The 17639-nt window shown below is 39.2% G+C and overlaps 1 protein-coding gene across 16 annotated transcripts in view; it reads left to right on the top strand.

The window, feature by feature from the left end:
- Celf2 (CUGBP Elav-like family member 2) overlaps window positions 1-17639 on the top strand; it is a 539378-nt gene that overhangs the window by 369035 nt on the left and 152704 nt on the right. The window lies entirely within an intron of this gene.

The raw sequence follows: 17639 nt of genomic DNA on the forward strand, positions 1-17639 counted from the left end.
TTAAAATGCATTAAAAAACAATGTTACATACCTTTTGAAAAAGTCTATTATCCTTAATAATTCCACATACTGTGAAATGTAAAATTATGTTAGTATAGTTAATACCACTGTTCATTCTTATAAAAATTACTCAAAATGCTAACAAAGTTTATTTAGGCTTAAGGTTTCCAGTTGTTGGATTTTCAGCCTAATTTTATTGGTTCTGGGACCGCCTATTCTCATGCTTTCTTTTTCAATTTTTGTTGACCAAACTTTTTACAAGAAGTGTTCTCCCTCCAGTTAGATGTAGGCATCCTGAAGGTACCATGAATAAATATAGAACAATCATTATGATCATCAAAACCTTTGAAAACTACCAGGGAATTTAGATAACTAGCCAAATGGGCAAGGAGAAATTAACCTAAAATAATATTATCTTAAAAGAAAATCATGTGTTTTGATAAAAGATAGGTGCTAGTATATTGGCTATTGAGAGAGTTCCTTAAAGAAATTGAAAGTATTCTGACCCATACTGTGAAATTCAGTCAAAAATTAACACTAGGCATCTCAGTGATACTTTAGGATTAGCATCAGACACACTCAGGCAGTAAACTAGACCTGTTAGACATTAAAGAATCAAGCCTTCATATTAACTTGGGTGACTACATGCCATGGAGAGAGAAGCACGGAAAGGTACATGTCAGATGATAGATAGTGATATGCTGGATTTCTCTAGGCTTCTTTGAAGCTGAGTTGTGTGGTCAGCCACATAGAAGTAGAAAGCAGAATAGCAAGTTCTCCTACAAATAGAAAAGGCAGCTAATCAGCTGAATTGGGACATATCACAATGGTAAAATTAATGGATCCAAGTGGATGGTGACAGCAATTCAGACACCACAAAAATAGGTATTTAGGATCAGTATTTTTTCACTCTCTATGTAAATGACTGAGAGAGAAGTTTCTAATCCAGTATTCACACTTCTGGCATTAATTTAAAGTAGAGACACTCATAGTATACACTTCAAGCAGTGATTATGTTGAAGAATAAAGGAGTATAATTTATTTCCATTAGAAGATCATAGGTTGGAATCAGAGAATAGAAGTAAAGTAAAGGATTGAAATAGAATGTTCTGTAATGATATTCTTCAGCTCTCCTAGAGTACATCATTATAAAATGTTTTGAGGTAAGTTGGGCTTTAAGTTTATGTAGCAGACTCTGTGGCCTAATTTGCCAAGGGACCAAGATATATGTCTTACAGTATCCAGGAAATGCTGCTGCCTTTTTTTTTTTTTTGCCTTCTTTCTCCATTTTAACTTTATGTTAAAACAGATGCTACTATAATTCAATGGAGATCATATTCATAGACATTTAGAAAATTATACAAATATTGTAGGCATTGAAGTGAATAGGAACCTGCCCCGCAAATGCTCAACATTACAAGTGATATCAGAAGCAAGCACTATGGAGCAGGTAACAACAACTTTCTACCACAGAGCCTTTTTGCTGCTATCTAGGACACCATGCCCAGTGTTAGCTAGTGTTATTGAAGTTATATCAAGGAGACAGAGCATTCCAAAGGAGAGCAGCATGAATCATAAAAGTCTAGGAAGGTGGACCCACATGGAAAGGTCTAACAGGTTAACTTAAAAGGACTGAGAACATTAAGCCATAAGAATGAAAAGAAGGAAAACCTATAGCAAGACATTAAAAGGAGGGTTTGTGCTCCCAAAAAAAAAAAAAAAAATAGTAGGGGTAGACTCTGATTGAAGTTTTGAATCAGAGTCTAAGTTGAAGATGCTAAAGTGCAGGGTGAGGCTCTATATAGATAAGCTCTTTGAACCAGTCCTAAACCCTGGGACTCTGATGCTTATACTTAAAATGTGGAACAGCAGGGAAAGTATAGAGTTTGAGCCAAACTTTTATATAGAAGTGGTAAACTTAGAGCATTATATAAAAGTTAAGAAGATGGAGATGCAGCAGCTAACTTAGCAGTTCCTAAGAGTGGACCTTGCCCATCTGTCTTAAAAGGACTGATGCAAAACCTTTGTAACCAGGATCCATAGGTTAAGGTATTATTGAAAGGAAAATAGATGGCCCAGAGTCCTGTAACAATAAGTATGTTTTGGTGGCCTGCTGTTCAAAGGGCATTATGCTTATATTCTTGAGAGTTCAGTGCTTTTCCTATGACATAGATGAAATGAGAGATTAGGGGAGCTAAGGTCATGTGACAGGAAGCATGATGTTTCCCTTTTCAGTATCATGCCCATATAGCCTCCTTCCTCTTTTTCTTCATTTTTAGTATTTTTTTTTCTTTCATCTTCCAGAGGTGGGGATTTAGAACAAGACCAGTTAAAGTCTTTTTCTAGTGTGCCTTTCTGAAGGTTTTCTAATTCAGTACAAGGAGATTAGTCTGTTGCAGCCCTTACATCAGCATAACTAAGTCATCCCTAATGCAACAATCTGGCCTTCTGCTGCAGTATTTTTCCTGGGGAAACATGAACAAACATGTTTACCCAGATAGGTCACCAGTAACAGCTTGATGAAAAGATTCCACCCAAGTCTATCATGAGGCTGCTTGCAGGAGGGTGGGTGATTTCGAAGCAGCTGCATCAATGAAAAGTCCCAACCCCAGCATGGCTGACAACAGGAAAACTGTGTCTCTGGAGCTCCCTGACCAGCTTTCAGGAAGCTCCAAAGAATAGTCACCTATCCTATCCCCTTGGAAAGAGGCCTTCCATTCAATATGTGACCTTCCTGAGTCCTTTGTGTCTCCATCTTCCATTTTTCTCTCCAGGAGTGGAGAAAATCACTATATAAGCCTTTAAAACCTGTGGTTCTACTTCTTCATTAGGATCATTGGCTGCATTGGTCCACGAAGGTGGAGGGAACAGAAGCAGGAGACAGCCCTCCGGGAGACAGACTTCAGTGAATCAGCTCAACTTTATTCCAGAGTATAAGGAATATATAGGATTGGGGAGCCTGGGGACAAACCCTAATTTGCATTAAGTGGCACACTCCTATCATATAGCTGGATTAGTGGAAGCATGCCTAATCAACATGGCTAGAACAATTGCCTAATTACCATGTGAGTTATCAGGGGAAGAGTGTTTGCAGGGAAGTGTGTCAAGGGTCACTTGAGATAAGTCAGACATCATGGGCCTAGAGACGTCCTCCAGATAACACTAGGTAGAGAGCAGGGAGCTTTGCTGGGGAGGGAGGGAGTTTCCATTGTTGCTGAGCTTAGAGAAAGCTGCCAGGCTGTGGTAAGACTGCAACCTCTACCAGCCATCAATGTCTTCCAACAACGCCCCCCCCCCCCTTTAAAATTACTTAAATTAGTTTTTGGACAGTTTCACATATTTTTAATTCATTTTGACCACTATCATCTCCCCTGCCCTCTCCCATCTCACTATTACTTCTGTCTACCCCCCACTTCCTGAGAGATTGCTTTGTCACATTCCTATCTGTTCATTTTATTTTGTTACCCACTCACTTTAGCAAGGATCATTTGTGTGACCATGGACTTGGAGTATCCATTGGAGCCTGGTTGGTTCGGCGGTGCAAACCCCTTTTTATTATAACAGTATTTAACATAGTGTTCTGAGGAAGAACTACTAGCCTCTAACTAATAGATAGTACTTGACATTACGCTGACTAGTAGCTTTAATCCTTATAGAAAGCATGTGTATTTGTGTGTTAAACTCTTATCTATTGTTTTAAACTTCATTGTAACCTGAAATTGGTTTATTTATTTCTTTGTCCCTTTTCCCAAATGAATGTGAAATCCTCCCTGGAAGACTTCTGAGGAATAAAGTATAAAATGTTGCAAGGCCATTGCTCAGTGAAGAACTTAGTATATGGTGGGAACTAGATAGGAGTAGTTAAAAAGTAGAAAGAGGAGCAGAAAGTAACAAGAAGAAAGCAAAAAGAATGATACCTGACTTTATACGCTGGATAAACTGTGAAATAATGTTTAAGTAGGGAAATCTTGAGTGCTTTAATTGTGTTGCTAGGAATACATAATTGAAGTAAATATCTTTAATGCTTATAAGATTGTGGTAGAGTCAAAAGATGAGAATACTCAGATAAAGTCAGTGATCTCTTGAGAAAGAGTGTAAAGTGTGACAAAACAATTGTTTTCTGACTCATAATCAGGGACTATAAAGGAGCTCATTTAGATTCCAAGTTTTAAGTCACTATTCCAAATTCTTGATCCTACTATTCCTGACCTTAAAGATAGCAGACTCTTTCAAAGTAGTTACATGCCCATTTATTTTAGCTCAGATTGCCATGGGCATCCTATTAGTAGCATAGATCTTAGGATACATTCCACTGCACATTGGACTGTTTAGTGTTGTACTATATTTACTATTGCACTATAATTTTCAGGTTTACATTTGTCATTGACAAACAGACTTTATGGTTTGTGCAAAATTAACATTACAACTCAACTATCAACTACAACGTTACTTCTTCTGAGTCAGATTTCGTTGCTTATGCCAGTTATTTGATTAGCTTTCACATAACCTCTCTTACTGCCAGCTGTATCTACTTTTAAAAATAATGGGTTGGTTTTACAGCTATGTTCTGTGCCCAGTAGAGGAAGTTCACTGACTTTCAAAGCAGGAATCTCTAAGAACCATAGCTCTCAGTAATGAACACAGTCATTTCCAGAGGCTGGTTTTCTCCCCCTCCCCTGCACCTCCCCAGAATCTCCACTGCTTTCAGAAGCCTGTACAAGATAGCTCATTTGAGGGGGGAGATAATTCTTACAGAAACCACAACACTGAGAAGGAAGTAAATGTGTTAACAATTTTGATAGATATACCTCTCTAAAACACATATTGCTAATACATCCCTTCCAAGAAGATTTAAATTGTGTTTAGTAGGAAAATATTTTGATAATTGATAGTAATTCAGAATAGGCCCTGTTGCCATATTTTATACACACACAATGGGTATTGTTACATAAGAAAAGAAATGTGGCTAATCTTTTTCACTTTCTTCAGTGCTTTTGAAGGTTCTTCTTTAAATCAGGTTAGTTCAGTGTTTGTTTTCTTTATGTTTATATGTAAAAATGTTTAAAAACAATATGAAGTTATTTAAAAGAAACTATAAATAAAATGCTTACATGTGTTGAGAAGAATCAGTGAAAAACTACTTCATTTGTACACTCCTCTGCTGTGCTAGAAGCACATGTCCCCTCTCCCTTCATGAAGAGAGAGAAAGCAGAGCAAGCAGGCCAGTCTCACTGTTGAGATGGAGTCACAGACTTCAGTGGACAAAACAGAAACTAACCCTTCAGGTTGGTTGGTTGGCAAGTCTTTCATAAGATACTCATAAGAGATTACACTTTATAATGAAGGACCATCTTTCCCTTTCTCTTTAGGATTCCTTAATAACTTGTTCATTTGGGGTGCTGATACTAGTTAACCCAGGAAAGGCTAACTGTTGTTTCAAAACTATTTTCCCTGACACTGTAATGAAAGCTGCTGAGAGGGTGGTAGGAAGCTGCAGTCTCCGTTAATCTCTGAATAAAGTTGACATGTTCTAGCGGTGGTCTTAGAGGACAACCATTGTGTGACTCAATAAAGCACAGCCTAATTAAAAGAAATAACAAACAAACAAAAACCAGGGTTCCTAAGTGGGATAAATGAGAAGCACAAAGTTTGGCTCTGAGAGCTGTTTCCGTATCACATGCCACATGCCCTCTGGCTGGCTGCCCTACGGGTTGGTGCGTTAGTAAGCAACTGAGTTAGGCAGGAAAAGTAAGTACAATTTCCATGCCCAGTCACCACTCCTCTGCCAACCAGGCTGCTGAGTGTGAGATTCTCTTTGTGAAGTGGACATCTGTCAAATGGGAACTGGACTGTGACTACCAGTTCATTTTACATAGGCCACCATACAGCTGCCAGATGGTGACAGGCCTTAGCTGTTTTGTGAGTCCACTATGAGTTCTATTTGACTCTAGGAGTGGAAAGCGTACAGTCTTTCTACAAGCCCATGGCTCTTCAAAAAAAAAAAAAAAAAAATGCTTCCAGAAACCAAGGCTTTGGTCTAATCTGTGAAAAGGAAGAAAAAGCCTTAAGGAAAGGTAATGAATAAATATACCACATTTTAAAATTGCTTCTTTCAGGTGTTTCTCTTTACTTAATTGTACTCTAATCTGTGTCTAGGAGCACTGCTTTTAAGCCAACATGTCAGGCTTTTGTGCCTCAGGTTAAGTTCCAAGACAAATATGTTTGTGACAATTTAAGAAGCAAAACAATAGCATCAAATGGCAGAATTGGATTATTTAATCTAGGCTAATTATTAGTTGGCTGGCCAGCCATGTGTCATCAGGACTAGGATGCTTGGGAGATAAGGAAGGGACTCTGGCTCTGTGCTTCCTTTCCCATACATCAACTGAAGAGCTTCATGAGAGTGACTAAAACTATGGTCAGGCTACCCTAGCAACACAGAGTGCTGTGTTGACAATACTCCATCACATGTCTACAATGAAAATGCTGTATTTTTAGAACACTTCAAAGTCAGGAAACCGTTAAACCATACTGCATCCTTTTTTGCCCTCCAGCAACTTCTCCCCACTCCCTCTCATAAAAATTTACCCTATTTTATAGAAAAGGAACCTGAAACAAAGATTAAGTGGTATATTTGAACAAAGTTTATAATCCCAGGAAAATTTGTTGATCTAGTCTTAAAATCTAGCACACCCTTCAGAGTAATTTTTAATGTCCCTACTTCTTTTATCTAAACCATGTGTGTTCCATATGACCTTGTTCTAAACCTTTATATTGTATATAAAGTTCAAAAGCCAGCTTAGCCTCCATTTTTGGTTCCTGGCATTTGTTCAAATAAAAAATAGACATATAATATTATACTGTTAAAAATCAAAGCTCCATGAACACTTTGAAAATCATTTTGCATTTCTAGTACTTATTTTCATAAATATACTTCATACAGCTCCCTTATATTACTTGTTGGAAGAATGTCTTGAATCTCAAAACTTCCTGTGCCTAGATCAATGCCTAAAGTGAAGGAGACATTCAAATTTCACTGAAAATAGGAATGAATAAAGTAAGTTCTACTTGGTGATTTAGCACTAGCATATCCATTTTTACAGTTGATTCTCAGCAAGCAGACACACGCTCTTGTGTATTCTGTGCACTTACTTTGCTAACCTTATGTGATAGGCAGTGTGTAGTATCCTGGGAATACAAGGGCAAAAGGTATGGTCCAGATCCACAGACCCTCAAAAGTTTTTAGAGGTAGGAGTAGAGTGTACAATTGCATAAATGTGTATGTGCCTCTGTGTGTGTGTGTGCACACGTACGTGCGTGCACACGTGTAAACATTTGTATCATAGGAAAAGGAACTGTAACATCCCTTTTTTTTTAAACTCCATGGCTCAGTAAATAGTTAGAATAGTAATGTACAAATCAGAGGAAAGAACATTAGAACTGTTGTTCTTACATAGCATCTTGTTCAGTGTGTACAGTATCTTACCAGATACATACTAAAATAGCCTCGAACTCACCTGCCTCTGCCTCCTGAGTGCTGAGATTAAAAGCATGTGACACCACCCAGCTAAAAACCATACTTTTTTTTTTTTTTCTTTTTTGGTTTTTCGAGACAGGGTTTCTCTGTGTAGCTTTGCACCTTTCCTGGAACTCACTTGGTAGCCCAGGCTGGCCTCGAACTCACAGAGATCCGCCTGCCTCTGCCTCCCGAGTGCTGGGATTAAAGGCGTGTGCCACCACCGCCCAGCTAAAAACCATACTTTTAATAGTAGAACTTATTAGGTTCCGGAGAAGGCTGCACCTGACCTCCACCCTCAGCATAGCTACAGGAAAAGAAATGTTCACTCACTGGTTAAATGTGTTTGCTTTATAAGCCTAGTGACCTGAGTTTGATCTCCAGAATCCATGTAAAAGTGGAAGGAGAGAACTGACTCCACAAAGTTGTCCTCTGACCTCATCATGCATGCCATGGTATGCATGCCACACACAATTTTTTTAAAAGATGTTTGTGGTGGTATTGTGTTCCCCAAAATATTGTGCACTCTAATAAACTTATCTGGGGTCAGAGAACAGAACAGCCACAATATTAAACATAGAGGTTAGGCAGTGGTAGCACATGCCTTTAATCCTAGCATTCCAGAGGCAGAGAACTGCCTGGATCTCTGTGAGTTCAAGGCCACACTGGAAACAGCCAAGCATGGTGACTCACGCCTTTAATCCCAGGAAGTAATGGCAGGAGGCAGAAAGGTATTTAAGGCGTGAGGATGAGGAACTATAGCTTTGTTAAGCTTTTAGGTTTTTGAGCAACAGTTCAGCTGAGATTCATTCTGGATGAGGACTCAGAGGCTTCCAGTCTGAGGAAATGAGATCAGCTGAGGAATTGGCAAGGTGATGTAGCTGTGGCCTGTTCTGCCTCTCTGATCTTCCAGCGTTCATCTCAATACCTGGCTCCAGGTTTGTTTTTATTTAATAAGACCCTTAAAGATTCATGCTACAGATGTTTGCTCTGTTCCCAGTCCTGATATCTGTCAGCACCCTAAATGTACAGAACTGAGGTGTTTCTTATCTGTGGTTCTATTTATTGGCCTGTTTATAGCCCTCAGTCACTTGGGGCCAGAAGGAACAGACTAACCAAAATGTGAAAGCATTTTATAAATTGTTGAACATGGTATACATTTGATATCTGCATAATGCTCTTTACTAGTTTAAGTTAATCTCTGTGCCATATTTAGTTTCTGTTTCTCCTTTGCCTACCAGGTACAATACTAACTTCACATAAAAGGTATGGATTTGAATGATGGTATTTGTCTGAAGTAAGATTTTAATTGACTTCTAATCCCTGATCAGTCACCTCTCTGTGACCTAGAATAAGCTACTTGGCTTCTCCTTGCCTTGGCTTCCTAATCTATAAACAAAGCCACATGGGGTTGTTACACAGATTAAGGGAGGTCCTAATTTAGAGTACTCATTGATGTCTGTTGTACAAGAAGCTATTAGTCCAGAGGAGGAAGCTGATGGACAGGGTAGGTGAGAATAGCCTTTGTTCAACGCAAATTGGCCTTTCAGTAAAAGCAGTCCTCGGTGTCATGGCAGTAATTGTAGCACTGATACTTACAGACCAATTGTTCCAGGTCCATACCTGGATAATGCCAGAGGCCTACTAGCTGTTTTCTTATTATGTATTCTCACAGAAATATCTAGGGCACTTTGTATCTCTCCCCATGCCTGGTGTTTGCTGCATTGTGCTGCATTTGTGTGTGCACTTTTTTTTGAACTTTAAGTTTCTTGCTATCAGAGGTCATTTTATCTATTTGATATTTATATTTGTTTATTCATTCATTTTTTCCCCTGAAGCAGTGTCTTGTGTCTCAGACTGGCCTTGAACTCAGAATCTTTCTGTTTAGCCTCCTGAGTACAGAAATTACAGATTTTCACCATCACATCCAGCTGGAGCTATTTTAGTTCATCAGTACATTTAGAACTTAATGCAGTGGCTTCAATCAGTGATAAACATTTGTAGATTGAGCAAATGTAAATCATTGCAGAGAGAGAAGTGTTTCATCCCACCAGCTTATCTTCTGTCGTTTCATGTTTAAAATACAGTATCCATTGTATTCCTGGTTTGAGTCGACCGATGGGCACTCTATGGAGCATGAAATAATATTGTTTCAAGTGAAACAGCAAAGTAAGGAAATCATTTTAGGGTGTCACTGTAGTGTGAAGAGCTCTGACATTTAAAATGAAAGGAAGGAAGGAGAAAAACAATTCACTGTGTAGTCAGGATCTCTTCCCATCATAGGCTCTGAGCCCTCTCAGCAGCATGCTCATCTGAAACCATGCCAGGCTTACAGATGTTTCCTTTGGCTCTGGTGTGAAGAACCACACTAACTTCTCAGGAACAATTCTATTCTGGTAGGGACTGATGGAAAAGGGAGGCAACCACAAACAGAAATGACCTGTGGTTTTACCCGTTTCTAGTTTCTTAGATCCTGTGGAGGAGCGCACTGCCTTTCTCATTAGTTTTCATGCATTACTCTGCTCACTTAGTGCCACTAACCCCTGTATGAGGCCGTGAAAAACCCACTTCGCTGAGTGTATGTTTGGAACTGTAAGATGGTGGTGTGCTTTGTCTCAGGGTATGATCCTAGAAGTTCCTTGAAGGTCATGTGTAGGTGAATGAACTCTTGGAGACTTCAGAGTTGTGTTTTATTTGTTTGTTTGTTGTTGGTTTGTTTTCCTTTAAGAACTTGCATTGTGACACACAGAGCCAAATTGTTTTCAGGGATAAGAGAGGAAAGAAATGAGGAATGAGAAGTATGAAGTTGAAATAATTATATAGAATCCTAACGTAATCTCTAGCCTGTCATGTCTCATTGCAAATTTTAACTGTTCCATTAGCAAATGCCTTTGCATACACTTCCTTATGTTGTCCTTGTTTATATTAATAGCCACTTTATGTCAGCTCCTCTCATGGTCGTGGAGTTATCTTTCCCTCCTGCTTCCTTGCCTTCAGTCTTGAATTCTGGCCATTCTGATCACTGCCACTGCTCATTCTGGTTTCCTATAGCACTTCAGTAGTCTTTATAATGGCGTTTTTTAAACAATTATTTTTGTAATATAATTGATAAGCAGTAAGCATCACATACTTAAGTGGTTAAGTTGTAACATACATATATACCCGTGAAACCATCACTACCATCTCAATAATATACATATTTCTCAGTATCTGATAGCCTCTTCAAGCTATTTGGAATTATCACCACCACATGCAGACATACACAGCACACTAATTTGTTTTCTGTTCCTATATATTGGTTTTTATTTCCTCAAGTTTATTATAACACTTATACTTATTTAAATACTTATACTCATGTACTTATTTACATCCATATTAGTAGTCAGTAGTTCTTTTGAATCAATATTTTCCTTTTCCTTGCTGAGTACTATTCCACTGATTGGATATATTCAACATGTATTCATTGTTGTCGTTGCTGCCACATGTGTTCATTTTTGTTGTTGTTGTTGTTGAGTCTCACTATGTAGCTTGGCTAGCCCCAAACTCATTGCCTCAAACTGCCTGCTGAAGCCTCCTGAGTGCTGGAACTAATGGTGTGCACTACCGTGCCCAACAACATGTGTATTCATTTTTATCAGATCTCCTCTTTTTGATACCTTGTGACCATATTTTTAAGCTCTTATTAAGTATTCAAACACAAATACTTGTAAGATATGTGTTTTTCTCCTAGTGTATGTCTGCCAAGTAGAGTGACTATATAGTAAGTTTATATTTAGCTTTTCAAGAAACTAAGGTGATTATACCCTTTTACACTCCTACAAGCTCTGAGTGTTTCATTCTCCACAGTCTTGTCAACACCTGGTATAATCTGTATTCTTAATTTTAGCTCTTTAGTATGAGTGTAGTGGTATATGCTATTGTGGCTGTAATTTTCATTTGCGTCATGACTAAGGGTGCTAAGAATTTTTTCGTGTGTTGGGGACCTGTATATGATCTTTGATGACGTGAGTTCAGACCTTTTTCTTATTTTTAATTGGATTGATTCTTTTTTTTCTTGAGAGCTATAGACACACTCTGACTTCAATATATGTATCTGTGCCACTATTACCCCTTTAGGGTTATCATGCCATGCTGATCATTGTGGTTTATAGGTGTCATAGCTGGGTAAGACTGTGTCTCCGGTGCAAGGTGTCTACAGCAACACAGCCTTACCTTCCACCTCTGGGAAGCAACCAGTGGGCAATAAGACACCCTGACCAACAACTCCAAAGAGGGCTTCTTAACACCTGGTGTTGAGGTTTTGGTTAGGTGATTTGGGGCTCTCAGAGGGAACATTATCAGCACAGATGAGAAATTTTCATATTTATACAGACTTACCTGTAGTACAGGGTTTGCTTGTTTGTTTTTGGGTTTTTTTAGGGGAATAATTGATAGTATGACTTTCTCAGACACACTTACTGTTATTTTACTCTCCTTCTGTATTTACCCCCTTTCCTCTTAAATCACCCCCTTTTCCTATGTCCCCATTGCTATTCCTCTCTATTGATTCCCACCCTGACAATGGTCCCTTTTTACTTTCCTGGTTTCTGCAGTTACTTAAGTTATATTGTTATATCTGAAGGTTTGGAGCTAGGTGCCTTCAATGAGAGAGAAAATACAAGGTGTGTCTTTCTGGGTCTTTGTTACCCCACTCAATATGATCTCTTCTAGTTCCACAAAATTGCCTGAAAAGTAAATGATTTCATTTTTCTTTACAGCTCAAGAGTGTATATATACAACATTTTTATTACCCACCTATTGGATCAGTTAAAGGACATTTGTTCCCATTTCCTAGCTGTTGGGAATTAAAGGAACAGTAAACATGGCTAAGCAAGTATTTGTGCAGTAGGATGTTGAGTCCTCTGGACATATGCCAAGGAGTGGTATAGCTGGGTCATATGGTAGACTTGTTTTAGCCTTTTGAGAATTCTCCACACTAATTTCCATAGTAGTTGCACCAGTTTGCAATCCCACCATAATGACTGAGTTTGAGTTATACTGTGTCTTGGTTTGCATCTCTTCATGTCTTGTATTTGGAAGTTCATTGAGCTTTTTAGATCTTTGAGTTTATAGTATCCATCAGTTTGGCAAGATTTTAGCACTCTTTTAGTACTTTTTACTGCCTCTTTCTTTCCTTGGAGATTCCAGTCTCATATACTCTGTGACTCACTAATTTGCTTATCTTTTGGTGTTTGTTTTTTAGGGTCTTGTTTTCTCTGTTTGATTTTCATATTCAGATAATTATCTTTTTCTGGGCAATATTTAATCTGTCTTTAATCCTGTTCACTGTCCTTTCTGTCAACATAGTTTTTAATCTTTAAAAAAATCCATTTTGAATCCTTTTTAAATTCTTTTGTCTTATTTTTGAGACATCCTGAATATATGGGTAATAACTCCTTTTTTAACTCTTTACTATTTCTAACATCTTTATTATTTTTCCTAAAGTTAATCCTTCCTGAGTTCTCGTCTCAATGTACTATGGATTACAAGTTTTTCTAAACCGGTAAGAAGACACTATTTTGAGCTTTTAAACTTTTTCACTTTTTTTTTCCAATTCTTATTTCTTGAGATGAGGCCTCAAATTCTTCCTCCTGCCTTTCCTTTCCTCCTCCATCCCGCATTGCAGGCATGAACCACTACACCCAGGGAGCCGTTTGTCCTTTTGCCTGGTTCTTTTCCTTGACTGTGGTAGCTTTTTCATGCAATGCATTGACCAGAACTCTCTAAACATTAGAGGGGGCCTTCTAAGGCTCTCTGGAGTTCCTTTTATGCAGCTTGATCCTTGTTTTCTAATTCTCACTACTACACTCAGCTCCACATCCTCAAGTCTGGGAAGCCGGAGAGTTCCACTCAGCTTCCAACTTGCGTGTTGTGACCTGGTTACTTCAGAGCAGTAAGCTGTGTTCAGTCTGGAGGGCTCACCATCTCTGCCAGAATCAGAGTCTGCCCATACTGTTTCTTATCCCTGCTTCTTTTCTAACAAGTTTGGCCAATTGGTCCAGGGGATAAATTGATTATCAAAGAGCGATTATGGGCATGAACCTTTGGTGGCACCGCATTGCTAGTAAACACAGCCCAGTTTCCTTAGTGGTTTTTTATTCCAGGTCATTCATAAACCAGTTTTTTTTTTCTTTAATTCTCCTGATATTGCTGATTTTGTACAGATCTGATACCTACAATTCCTGCACTTTGGGTCTTTTGACCTCTCATCTTCCTTCAGGATTTAACCATTTCCTACTAAATGTGAGCACATCTCTAACTTGAAAATAACTCTTTTATCTACACTCCTCGAGTTTTATGTATAGCTAATTCTATTTAGCCTGTCTTAACGTGTTTATGCACATGTCTCATTTCCTTTCTCTATAAATCTCACATGATGTGATTTACATCTCATTTACATATGGTTAAAAATAAACAATGTATATATAATAGTGAATACCTACAGGTTCACTTAGTATACTTGCTCCAAATTGAAACTGGACAGTTGAGTAGATATTGATTAAATCTTAGCTCAATGATAATGAATGATTTAGACTAAAAGTTAGTGGCAAGATAGAATTAACTCTGTAGGATGTTTGGATTCCACTCCTATCTTCTCTGGGTAGAGCCCTTCTGTGCCTCAGTTGTCACATAAGATCACTCCTTTCTGTAGCTAGAGTTTTCCTGCCTGGCCCACAGTCAGGACAAATCTCTATCACCCGCCAGTCCCACAGCCTCTCAGACCCAACCAAGTAAACACAGAGACTTATATTGCTTACAAACTGTATGGCCATGGCAGGCTTCTTGCTAACTGTTCTTACAGCTTAAATTAATCCATTTCCATAAATCTATACCTTGCCACGTGGCTCGTGGCTTACCAGGATCTTCACATGCGGCTTGTCATGGTGGTGGCTGGCAGTGTCTCTCTCTCTCAGCCTTCCACTTCCCAGAATTCTCTTCTCTGCTTGTCCTGCCTATCCTTCCTGCCTGGCTACTGGCCAATCAGTACTTTATTTATTGACCAATCAGCAACACATTTGACATACAGACCATCCCACAGCACCTTTCCCTTTGAATGAATGAGCCTTGAAGGCAGAGATTTTTGCTTGCTATCTTTGTATTCCTTCAACCCAGAACTGTACCATTCAATAAATGGCTGTTTAATCACAGCAGTAACTCTCGGTGGGAGGTATTGGCAAAAGAATAATGCTTGATTTCTTTTATTTTTCCCCCACAAAGTAAGCAATACCCAGGAAGCAGTTAGGATCATTTTTTTCTTCTAAAGTCCTTTTGAAATACTGAAAGTATCCAGAGAAGGAGAAAGCATGGAACTAGATTCTGATTTTCAATGGACATTGAGTGTGTGATCTCATTTTGAAGAAATCATTTGGAATGATTCCAGTTATAGGACATATGTAGATGCATTAGTCAGCTTTTTGTTACTGTGACATACACCAAAGATAATCAGCTTACTAGGAGAAAGGTTTATTTCAGCTCACAGTTTTGGCAATTTCAGTCCATGATCGGTTGGCACCATTGTTGTTTGGCCTATGGAAGAGGTGTCACATGAGTACTGGAAACAAGTGATGGGAAAAGCTCATGCACTTCGTGACAAATGTGAAGAAAAGGAGGAGGCAACCCCATCAAGAACGTGCACAGATGGTGTAACTTCTTCATCATTGAGCCCCACTTTTAAAGTTCCCACTGCTACCTAAAGTGCCATGGGCTGTATAGCACTGTAATAAAATTCAGAGAAAGGCAATTGGGAGTGCCAAAGAGAGGAAAGAAGAGGGAGTTTTGTATGAGTATGAAGGTTCAGTGAGAGAAAATGTAGAAGGACTGAAAATGGATGGTGATTATGATTGAACAAGAGTGTCACCGCCAGTAGTACCACTGAACTGTACCCTTAAAATTACCTTACTATATAAGTATTCAGTGAAAGGAAAACAAAAACAAAACATTGAAGATCTAGCCAAGTAAATCTGAATTTAATTTCTAATCACCAATTAAACAGACTGTTTACTTTGTCTGACTCAGTTTCCTCATCAACAAATGTGGCCTAATATATTGAAAATCACACTGTAACACAGTGTATGTTCGTAAGTACTCAGTGAGTTCTTTCTTTGACGGCTTTATAGACAAAGTTCTGTTACTTAGACAGTTCAGTCCAGGTGTGGGCTTAAAGAGTAAAGGATCAAGGGTGGTGACCTTTAAATGGGTAGTGATTATTAGTTCATCTGAATCAATGAATGTGAATGCCTCCATCCTCAAATGTATGAGGGGCTCCATCCCACCACAGAACCCTACATCTAGTCTTGGGAGATACCCTGGCCTAGAGGATTCTGTGAGTTGTGTCTCCTGTTGCAGTGGAAGAGACCAGCTTGTACAATAGGAGGTGATCCATCAGTATGGTAGTCTGCAGGGGTACAAAACCAGACTACTGTCTTGAAATCTGAAGTCACTGAGCCCTGAGACCCTGGGTTGGTCTTCTGCCTGGCATTATGTAAGTGTGGCCTCCCCAGGTACATACTCCATAGTTGCTTCTTGTACAATGGTTAGACTCTCAGTAGCATTAGATTTAACCTCTTTTGTAAGTGAAAGTGTTTATTTAGTTGTTGTTCCATTTGTGTGTACATCTTTGCACCCAGTGGTTATCTGAAGTCTGATAGTAGATGAGGGAGGGAATATGTGGTAATGTCTGCATATAAATACAATTTGTTGGGTTTATATTCTCCCTCTGCATCCCTCTGTCAGTTTTACTTCTTAGTAACCTGACAACACAGAGAATTTTCCTAGGTTGTTGCAGTTTGCCCAGAAGAGCCAATTAGCAGTGAGGGATTGTCACCTGCTCATCTCTGGCTTTTCATCAGTTTTAAGGAGCCAGCTGTCCCACCTGTGCAGCTGTGCAGCCCCTCAGGCTGGAATCTTGTCAAACTCCTAACTACTAAGTAGTGTTTAGTCACGGTTGAGATGCAGCTCTTCCAGTATAATCTCACAATACTCCAGCAAGTGGCGCTGAGGAAGCCCTGCCTCCAGAATTCCTGTCTGGTTTTGTCCTTGTGCAGTTGGGAGTTAGAGAAAGTGATGCAGTCACTTGAAAATAGCAGCCACACTGCTTGCTTTGCTCTAGTAGCATTACAAAGCATAAATTTTTTTACCCCCAAGAAGCTATTTCTCATGTGCTAAGTAGCCTGGCAAAAATGTGCCACTATGCAACTGACCGTTTGAGGGAGAGTGAGGTGTCAGGTGCTAATACTACCATGTACTAGATTGCATAAGAGTTGGTTTCCATGGGAGTCAGTCACTTCACTCTTTCACCTCGTTTGTAACTACTGCCCTGTGACCTGCTGTCATAACAATAACAGTTGAACCTGTTGTTTTGGAAACCAGTTAGGGACTTTGAGATGGGATCCAGAGAGTATCAGCCCACTGTGTGGTCTACAGTATGTGGTCCACCCTCTCAGAGATCTCTTATCACACATTTTATATGAAATTCAAATTAGATGCTTGAAACAGGAGTTTTCAATCCTTCTGTATTTTAGAATCACCTAGAGAAGTTTAAAAACAAAAACCCTACCATTAACCTTCATGAATTCTGATTTAATTCCTCTACATAAGGACCCAGGTACATCTGGAGGTCTTCAGGTGATTCTAATGTACAGCTAGAGTTGAGTGAGACCAAAGTAGAAATAAGAATGCTTGGCTACAAAGGAACAGTGTTTTCTGGACATAGTAGGGCAGTTGTCCATATGGATTCACAGCAGTGAGACAGCTTACACAGACCTGTGCAAGCTCAGGCCAGATAACAGTCTAGTGTAGAAAGGGAAGGTGGGCATGACTTTGTACCCCAGCTCAGGAGTCATTGCCAGATGATAGCTGCTGGAAGAAGAGTCAGCTTTTTGTAAGGGTTTGGCCCCTGTTGGGCTGACCACCCTCAAGTGAAAGCTATCCATCTGAGAAGACACAGACTGTAGACAGCACTGTACTTGATGGTGGGGGGAGGGCAGAACACAAAGTTGGGTGAGTCTGGAGGGGAAATGGATCTGGGAGGACTTATAAGGGAGTGACTATGATCAAAAAACATTGTATGAAATTCTCAAAGAAC

Source organism: Peromyscus eremicus, chromosome 5, assembly GCF_949786415.1.
Source record: "Peromyscus eremicus chromosome 5, PerEre_H2_v1, whole genome shotgun sequence".
In the NCBI taxonomy this organism is placed as follows: Eukaryota; Metazoa; Chordata; class Mammalia; order Rodentia; family Cricetidae; genus Peromyscus; species Peromyscus eremicus.